This window comes from Chiloscyllium plagiosum, chromosome 8 (genome assembly GCF_004010195.1).
Source record: "Chiloscyllium plagiosum isolate BGI_BamShark_2017 chromosome 8, ASM401019v2, whole genome shotgun sequence".
NCBI classification, from domain to species: domain Eukaryota; kingdom Metazoa; phylum Chordata; class Chondrichthyes; order Orectolobiformes; family Hemiscylliidae; genus Chiloscyllium; species Chiloscyllium plagiosum.
The window spans coordinates 107,278,010-107,287,058 of NC_057717.1; the positions used below are offsets into that span (position 1 = coordinate 107,278,010).

General features: G+C 43.3%; 1 protein-coding gene and 1 long non-coding RNA gene across 2 annotated transcripts in view; one reads left to right on the forward strand and one right to left on the reverse strand.

Annotated features, from left to right (window-relative positions):
* Nucleotides 1–9,049, reverse strand: part of LOC122552394 (cAMP-specific 3',5'-cyclic phosphodiesterase 4B-like) — a 462,527-nt gene that overhangs the window by 315,014 nt on the left and 138,464 nt on the right. The gene's annotated exons all lie outside the window — the stretch shown is intronic.
* Nucleotides 6,519–9,049, forward strand: part of LOC122552331 — a 32,500-nt gene continuing 29,969 nt past the window's right edge. Inside the window, exon 1 of the long non-coding RNA XR_006312358.1 lies at nucleotides 6,519–6,602. This is a non-coding gene — a long non-coding RNA (uncharacterized LOC122552331). The remainder of the gene's footprint in view (nucleotides 6,603–9,049) is intronic.

Genomic DNA, 9,049 nt, shown 5'->3' on the forward strand with positions numbered 1-9,049 from the left:
TCTTCGCTGTCCACTACACCTCCAATTTTGGTGTCATCTGCAAACTTACTAACTGTACCTCTTATGATCACATCCAAATCATTTACGTAAGTGACAAAACGTAGAGGACCCAGCACCGATCCTTGTGGCACTCCACTGGTCACAGGTCTCCAGTCTGAAAAACAACCCTCCGCCACCACCCTCTGTCTTTTACCTTTGAGCCAGTTCTGTATCCAAATGGCTAGTTCTCCCTGTATTCCGTGAGATCTAACCTTGCTAATCAGTCTCCCATGGGGAACTTTGTCGAATGCCTTACTGAAGTTCATATAGATCACATCTACCGCTCTGCCCTCATCAATCTTTTTTGTTACTTCTTCAAAAAACTCAATCAAGTTTGTGAGACATGATTTCCCATACACAAAGCCATGTTGACTATCCCGAATCAGTCCTTGCCTTTCCCTCAGGATTCCCTCCAACAGCTTGCCCACCACTGAGGTCAGGCTCACTGGTCTGTAATTCCCTGGCTTGTCTTTACCGCCCTTCTTAAACAGTGGCACCATGTTTGCCAACCTCCAGTCTTCCGGCATCTCACCTGTGACTATCAATGATACAAATATCTCAGCAAGAGGCCTAGCAATCACTTCTCTAGCTTCCCACAGAGTTCTTGGGTACACCTGATCAGGTCCTGTTTAATGAAGGACTTAAAGCAGAATCATCATTGTAATGGAATTGCCCACAATACAATCAGAGGAGATCTAAACATCCGAACACAAGAGGAAGACTAAACAGCAACAGGGACAGTTTGCGTGTCAATAGTATGTTTAATTTAATAAAGCATCCAAAGGTACTTACAGCAGCCTTATGACCTAAAATAATAATAATTGAAAATATGGACAGATGTAGGCCATTTGGCCCTTTGAGTCTTCTCTGGCATTCAATATGATCATAGCTGATCAACCAATTCAGAACCCTGTTCCCACTTTCACCACATACCCTTTGGCTCTAAGAACTAAATCTATCACCTTCTTGAAAACATTCAATTTGGTCTCAATCACTTTCTGTGGCAGAGAATTCCACATTTTCATCACTCTGTGTGAAGAAACTTTTCCACATCTCCTCTATCCTAAGGCTGTGACTTCTGGTTCTGGACTCCCCGATCATTGGGAACATACTCCCTGCATTCACCCTTTCTAATTGAATGGTAATAATAATAATCTAATGATGGATTGTCCCTTTGTTTTGACAGATGAGTATTCAGCAAGGAAACCAACTGTTCATTGTTAGGATTTGCTGATCCGATTGCAAATATGACTAAACGGGGGGGGGGGGGGGGGGCGGTGGCGCAGGCTTTCTAATGTCCTGTAGGAAGCTGAGGTAAAAACAACGACTGCAGATGCTGGAAACCAGAGTCTAGATAAGAGTGTGCTGGAAAAGCACAGCAGTTCAGGCAGCATCCGACTCTGTTCCCCGCAAATGCAGAGACTGTCTTGATGTTGGGAACTTCTCTATTTCAATTTATTTAGAGTCGTTTTTTACCATGTAGTAGCCTATACCTTACAAGCAATGAGAGTGGCTTTCAAACTGGTCTTGTCGCTGAGTTAGTAACTTCTTATGTTGCAGTTCTCATGCTCAGCTGGCTGTATCAGCATCCGGCCATCCTGCCTGTGGGAATTGTTCAAGTGAGTCACATGGCTGACCCAGCAAAGCTGACCTCTGATAGATATGCTCTCTAAAATAACTTTGGTGTGGGGTGTCTGTCCTGCCACTTCGTATTGCAAATAAATCTAAAACAGCAATGGTGTAATTCATCTGGTTAATTTATGTGCCACCATTAGGTTGTATCCATGCCTCACAGTCAGGGCAAGGTGATTTACGAGCACTACATGGTAAGCCACTACACTGTAAGTAATCTAAGGAAGTAATCTAATCTAAGTCTACATGACAGACTATGATCTTTGTTTTCTGACAAGCTCCATGATCTCTCAACAGCCTGTTGGTGACCTCGCCGCATGGTGAGCTTGTTTTTGTAAAGCAATACATGATTTCATCATCCAATACAAAGTTGCATGTTATATGTTCTATGTGTGGATCTAATTTAAATCAGTCCCTCCCTGAACTGAGATTAGAATGAAATCAGACCTTCTACACTGAGACTTGACTTAAATCAATCCCTCCCTTGTTAATATCTGACCAAATCTGAATTGTATTTGTATCTGTATTTAAAATTAGTCCCTCCCTGAATTGTCTGAGTGAGGACCTAATTCAAATCAGCCACTCCCCTTATTGGGATCTTATTTGATTAGATCAGATTAGATTCCCTACAATGTGGAAACAAGTCATTTCCCCCAACAAATCCACACCAACCCTCTGAAGACCACCACACTCAAACCCTTTTGTCTCTGACTAATGCACCTAACACTTTGGGCAATTTAGCATAGTCAATTCACCCAACCTGTACATTTTTGGATTGTGGAGGAAACCCATGCAAACACAGGGAGAATGTGCAAAATCCACACAGGCAGTCACCTGAGACTGGAATTGAACCCAGGTACCTGGCGCTGTGAGGCAACAGTACTAACCACTGAGTCACCGTGCCACCCTTATTGAGGTCTGATGAAAATTTGATTGAGATTGAGACGCTATTAAAAGCAGACCCTCCAAATACAGTTTGAGGGATCTGATTTAAATCAGTCCCTCCCTGATTTCAGATTTGATTAAAATCTGACCTTCTCTGAATTGAGATGTTATTAAAATCAGCCCCTCCATGTACTGAGAATTTAAAAATCAGCTCCTCCCAAAACTGTCTGAAGATCTGATTAAAATCAACCCTCTCAAAACTATCTGAGGATCTGATTAAAATCAGCCCAAGTTGAGACCTGGTTAAAATTAGTAAGCTCTGATTGGATAGCTTTACCTTATTATCCTTTTGTGATCAAAAACACATTACCATAGGTTTGGACGATGGTTTTGTTGCAAGCAACTTACGGTATTCAGTCACAATGGAATGATTTAATGAGTATGGAACCAGCCCATTACCGTTGACCAACGGGCTGAGAAGTGGCAGATGGAGTTTAATTTAGATAAATGTGAGGTGCTGCATTTTGGGAAAGCAAATCTTAGCAGGACTTATACACTTAATGGCAAGGTCCTAGGGAGTGTTGCTGAACAAAGAGACCTTGGCGTGCAGGTTCATTGCTCCTTGAAAGTGGAGTCACAGGTAGATAGGATAGTGAAGAAGGCATTTGGTATGCTTTCCTTTATTGGTCAGAGTATTCAGTACAGGAGTTGGGAGGTCATGTTGCGGCTGTCCAAAACATTGGTTAGGCCACTGTTGGAATATTGCTTGCAATTCTGGTCTCCTTCCTATCTGAAAAATGGTGTGAAACTTGAAAGGATTCAGAAAAACTTACAAGGATGTTGCCAGAGTTGGAGGATTTGAGCTATAGGGAGAGGTTGAATAGGCTAGGGCTGGTTTCCCTCGAGCATTGGAGACTGAGGGGTGACCTTACAGAGGTTTATAAAATCACGAGGGGCATGGATAGGATAAATAGACAAAGTCTTTTCCCTGGGGTGGGGGAAGTCCAGAACTAGAGGGTATAAGTTTAGGGTGAGAGGAGAAAGATATAAAAGAGACCTAAGGGGCAACGTTTTCATGCAGAGGGTGGTACGTGTATGGAATGAGCTGCCAGAGGAAGCCGTGGAGACTAGTACAATTGCAACATTCAAAAGGCATCCGGATGGGTATATGAATAGGAAGGGTTTGGAGGGATATGGTCTAGGTGTCGGCAGGTGGGACTAAAATGGGGTGGGATATCTGGTAAGCACGGACAAGTTGGACCGAAGGGTCTGTTTCTGTGCTGTATATCTCTATAATTGTCTTGACAATCTGACAAAGAATGGTTGGTAGGTTGGGAATGTGAAGGATGACCCAGACAAATAAACTAATAACTGCATGCAAACTAATGGTGGCTCCAGGTCAGAGGATGAAAAACTAAGATGGGATGTGCTGATAATGATTGTTTCAGATGAGAATAATGTTCCTTTAACATTGCTAACTTACTAGAATGTAAATAACACCAATAAATAATGATCTATAGCACCACATTCACAAAGGAGTGGCTTTATTGGCATTGCTGGTTAAAACATCACAGAAAGTAAATGATTCCAGTATTAAGTACCCTTTTAATAAAGTGTCTCCTGGAACACATCCAGAACATACTGAGCTAGAAAAAGAAATACCAGCTGTTTAATGGCATGAGTTTAGGATTTTAAAATAACAAGTGTAAAGTGATGGTCTCCCACAGTAACAGATACGATGGGTTGGAGTCTTATAATGTGGTTTTGGGATTTACAAACATTGGTGAGTGGCTGCAGAGCCTGAAGAGGAAGAAGTTATAGAAGTGAGGAAATCTAAAGAAGAACTTGTTGAGGTCCATTATTTGAGTCTACCAGAAACTGATGGCTTTTGGAAAAGCAGAATGTACATATATATGGGAAAGGGGACTCATGAGAATGGAACGCAAACCACAACTTGGGATCTGTCAAACTACCAGACTCCATATTTATGCTTTCCCAAATATCATACCTTTCCATCAATTTCCCCATCTTCAGCATGTTCTGAATTTTCTTTTGACCAATTAATACTTATGTTTTGTAAACATAATGAACTAACAATCTTATATAACCTCCATGTGTGCCTTTAAAAAGGAACAAAAATTATTCTATCAAATACTTAAAGGTCATTATGTATATATGATGTTCAGGTTTTTACAAAGGCTCTAGAACAACACAGGAGAGATTCTTTATTGAAATAATTAAAATCAATTCTCTGTAAACAGTACACTTTCTTTAATAATCACTAATAAAAGGAGCCACAGCTGATTTTTTTTGCCAGTGCTGGAAATTCTCACACAAAATAATAGCTGATTTTGTTCACATCCTGCTTTAGTTTTTTTCTAAGAGGAATCCATAACAGAAAAGCAAACTTCGTCACATATTTATTTAAATTCATCTTTCTTAAAAAAATTTTTACCACCCAATCGCCCATCTTTTGAAGTTTGGTATAAGCAAAGAAAATGCCAAATGCTCACAGCATGTTGGCACTCTCCATTTACTATTCATCTCCTGTTCAGGATGTATAATTGTGACTGAAACCGTTCTCAATGTTGGGGCTGAGACATAAAATATCCAAGCAAACCCTATGCTGAGGCCTTTAGTGAAAATTTGAACAAAATAAAAAAAATTACAATAGACAATCCAATGATAAGTTGAATGACATAATTGTGTAGTATGATTTTTTTTTATTTAAGACTTCATTTTGGAAATTAGAAATGTCAGTTAATGAGGAAAAAAGACTAGGTCAAAAATATTCTGACTTAAATTGACAAACCTCCAAAACCTAGTGGCTAGTGTAGAACTGGCTGTCATATTTGTCACATCACATCACTGGGTTCTAATGCATTAATGCTGGAAAACCTAAAGGCATCATTGATTTGGACCTTTAACTAGCATGATGAATATATTCAAGATTTTAATTACAATTATGACAATTGCCTGTGAATCAGAAAGATGCACCAAAAACACTCCCAACTTCTGCAATGGATGTTTTGATCACGACATTGTGTACCAGAGCTGGATGGACCAGAGGCTTCAGGCTTGATTTTGGCTCTATGCTGATCTCAGTCACAATTAGCCTTGAAAGCGTGAGTTACACGGAGGAAATTTAACCCCCATTAGAAATGACAGGTGCATAGATATGAGCTAAAGCCAGGCAATTGATAGCAACGCTTACTGCCTTTCTTTACTCGTAAAGAATGGACACTTGGCATAAGATAGCAGAGGTATTCTGCACCAGGGCATAAGGTGGCATTTTGAGGAGGGGAAACCAAACAATTGGAAAAAGAACTCTGTATTGAGCCATTTTAAAAACATACGTGTAGTGGTATGCAGTTTTGGTACGTGTGTGTTCTGAAGCCAACAATACTCCTGTAATTGGGATGCTATGACAGTTCATACAAGTGATGCAATGGCATTTTCATGTTTAAACATCTTCAAAGCACATGCAAAAATAAGAGGTAAGAATAACTACAAGTATCCTAGCACTACACTGTCTCTGTTCCTTAAACAGCTCCCACATTGTTCAGACAGTCCCTGTGGAGACAGTTTCCAATGCACCCCATTGCACAGACATTGCTATCACTGTGTACTTGCTATCTTCCCCCAGCACTGCCCCCAATGGACAGAGATAACCTTCAATACTCAGGGTCTTGTATGGAGCATTTTTTTAAACTTTGAAAAACTTTAAAGATATATAAATTTGCTGAGAAAATGACTAACACAAACAGTCTTTCGTCACTCTCACAACCCTAGATAGGGTGATGGAGCATTCATTAATATCACCATTTGGGATCAAGCACAGCTCTCAATTGAAATGGAGAAGTAACGTGTTCGAACGGAAATTGCGCCAGCTAGACCCTTGTTTACTGAGTAGTTAGATAAGTCCAGTCCTACCGTCTGGGAGTCCCTTGAAAGGACGATGGCCAGGACATGCGGGATTTATTCAGCCCGGGTCTGTCACTTGTATCCACGGCGTTAGATCGCTCCATCTGGCGGTGTACATGCCGGTCTGTGTCCGAGTATCCGCGGTGTTTGATTTTGATGGGTGTTCGGGGTTGTCTCCACAGGTGCTGCGGGGGTTTGAGGGTGTTCTGCCCCTCTCTGGGGACGGGCAGGGACAGAGACAAGCTCTTCTTGGAGCAAGGTGGAGGATCCATCGCCGGACGAGGGGAGAAGGGGTGGGGGGGGGGGGAGAGCTGGTCTCAATGTAATGGGCACCACCTCACGGCTCACAGTGACCCGGCAGGGCTCCAGCAGATGCTCAGCTCTGGGTTCAGGGGCACAGACAGGGATGAAGTTTCAGCTCATCAGATGGCCGCAAAGCCGCCGGTACCGGCTGGGGCTGAGGGAAGGAGGCTGTAAGTGACTCCCTCCCGGCCCTGTGACAAGGACTCGAGGCCCCCAGACCCTCCAAGAGACTGAGCTGACCTCAGTTCATTCATTCAGTGCCGCCACTGGCACTATCCTCATTGACACCGCCTTCCCCCCCGGTTTGATTCTGAGACTTTTCCTCCTTGCCTGGCTCCTCCTGGGGATGTTGTTGTTACAAATTAATGTGGGTTTTTTTTTAGCAGTTCAGTCTCGTAGGCAGCAACACACTGCTGTTCAACTCATTTTAGTCGCTCCTCTCCTGCTTCCTTTTTAATGTACACCTTCTAATTTTTGTTTCTGTTTTGATTTGGTCTGAATCAGCAGCGATTCCTATCCTGCTGCACTTCCATTTGCCTGGTTTGTTTTGCTCTGATCGCTGTCTGTCTAGCGGATCGCTCGCTCCCCTGTTTAAACGCCTCTTGGTATCTCGCCCATCCTCAGGCTGGCTCCCAGCTCTCCCGCACGCAATGGGCACCCGGCACCCTTTCCAATCGCTAATAAACTTCTCCCTTTTCCTCGCCGGCACCGTGTTCCAGACTCATCATTCCTCTGTCGCCCGGCTTCTATTTTTAATTCAGCTTTTATGAAATCCGCCTCTCCCCGGCCGTCCCACGTATTCCCACCAAACTTACATTTGCAGTTCCTTGTGCCCTCTCCTGCCTGAGGTCTTGCTGCTAGCACCTTCTCTGACCAGTCTCAGCGCTGGATTATTGCTCAGCTTCTCCACTGCAGAGTTCAGCCTCTCTCCAGAGCTCTTTCTGCCCCTCAGTCCTCTCCGTGCGTTCTCTCCCTCCCTTCCTCTCTGGAGCAGTGAAGATCAGTATCTTATTCTGTTGCTAAGAAATACTCGCGAGCGCTCTCTGGCACCGAGACATACAAACCACAGTCTCCTTCTCAACAACATCAAAGAAACCTGTTTCTGTCATCTCTCCATCCTGCTGTATGTGCTGTCTCTATTTCTTGTTTATTATCCATGTCTATTTCCGTGTATCTCCGCTTGTTTCCCGCTAGTCTAACCTGTTCCTTAATAATCTATTTAATTAACCAGCCAGGTGAACGTGCTAGACACATTCCTGATTCTATTTTTTAAGAAATCAACGGGAAAGTTAGGCGAGATGTTCCCTGATCTGATTGGCTCATTTCCTCTACATTAAACGACACAGTGGAAGAGAAAATATTCCCTTCAAGAAACTTTGAGAGTGTAAACCCAAAGATAAAACTTTATTGCTGGAACAGCACAGCAGGTCAGGCAGCATCCAGGGAACAGGAGATTCGACGTTTCGGGCACAGGCCCTTCTTCAGGAAATAAACCCAAAGATAGAAAAGCATGGAATGAAAGTGGGAGATGGTGCAGTGTTTGTACACACTGATTGAGAGAGAGAGACAGCGCAGTGCTTGTACACACTGATTGAGAGTGGGAGATGGTACAGTGTTTGTACACAGACAGGCAGAGAGAGATAGTGCAATGTTTGTACACATTAACTGAGTGGGAACAGGTGCAATGTTTGTACACATGGGACTGAGCGTGGGACGCTGTGAAAGTTGTATACGCTGAGAGAGGGAGATGCTGCAGTTTTGGACTCTGAGAGTGGGAGCTTGTGCAGTGTGTATACACTGACTGAAATTGGGAGATGGTGCAGTGTTTGTACGCACTGAGAGAGGGAAACAGTGCAGTGTTTGTGCACACTAACTGAGAGTAGAAGATGGTGCAGTGTTTGTACACACTGACACTGAGGTGATACATTTTGGGAAGTCTAAGTCTAGAGCGAATTATACAATGAACGGAAGAGCCTTAGGAAAAGTTGATGAGCAGAGAGATCTGGGAGCGCAGGTCTATTGTACCCTGAAGGTTGCTGCACAGGTGGATAGAGTGGTCAAGAGGGCATTTAGATTAGATTACATTACAGTGTGGAAACAGGCCCTTCGGCCCAACAAGTCCACACCGACCCGCCGAAGCGAAACCCATCCATACCCCTACATTTACCCCTACCTAGCACTACGGGCAATTTAGTATGGCCAATTCACCTGACCCTGCACATCTTTGGACTGTGGGAGGAAACCGGAGCACCCGGAGGAAACCCAC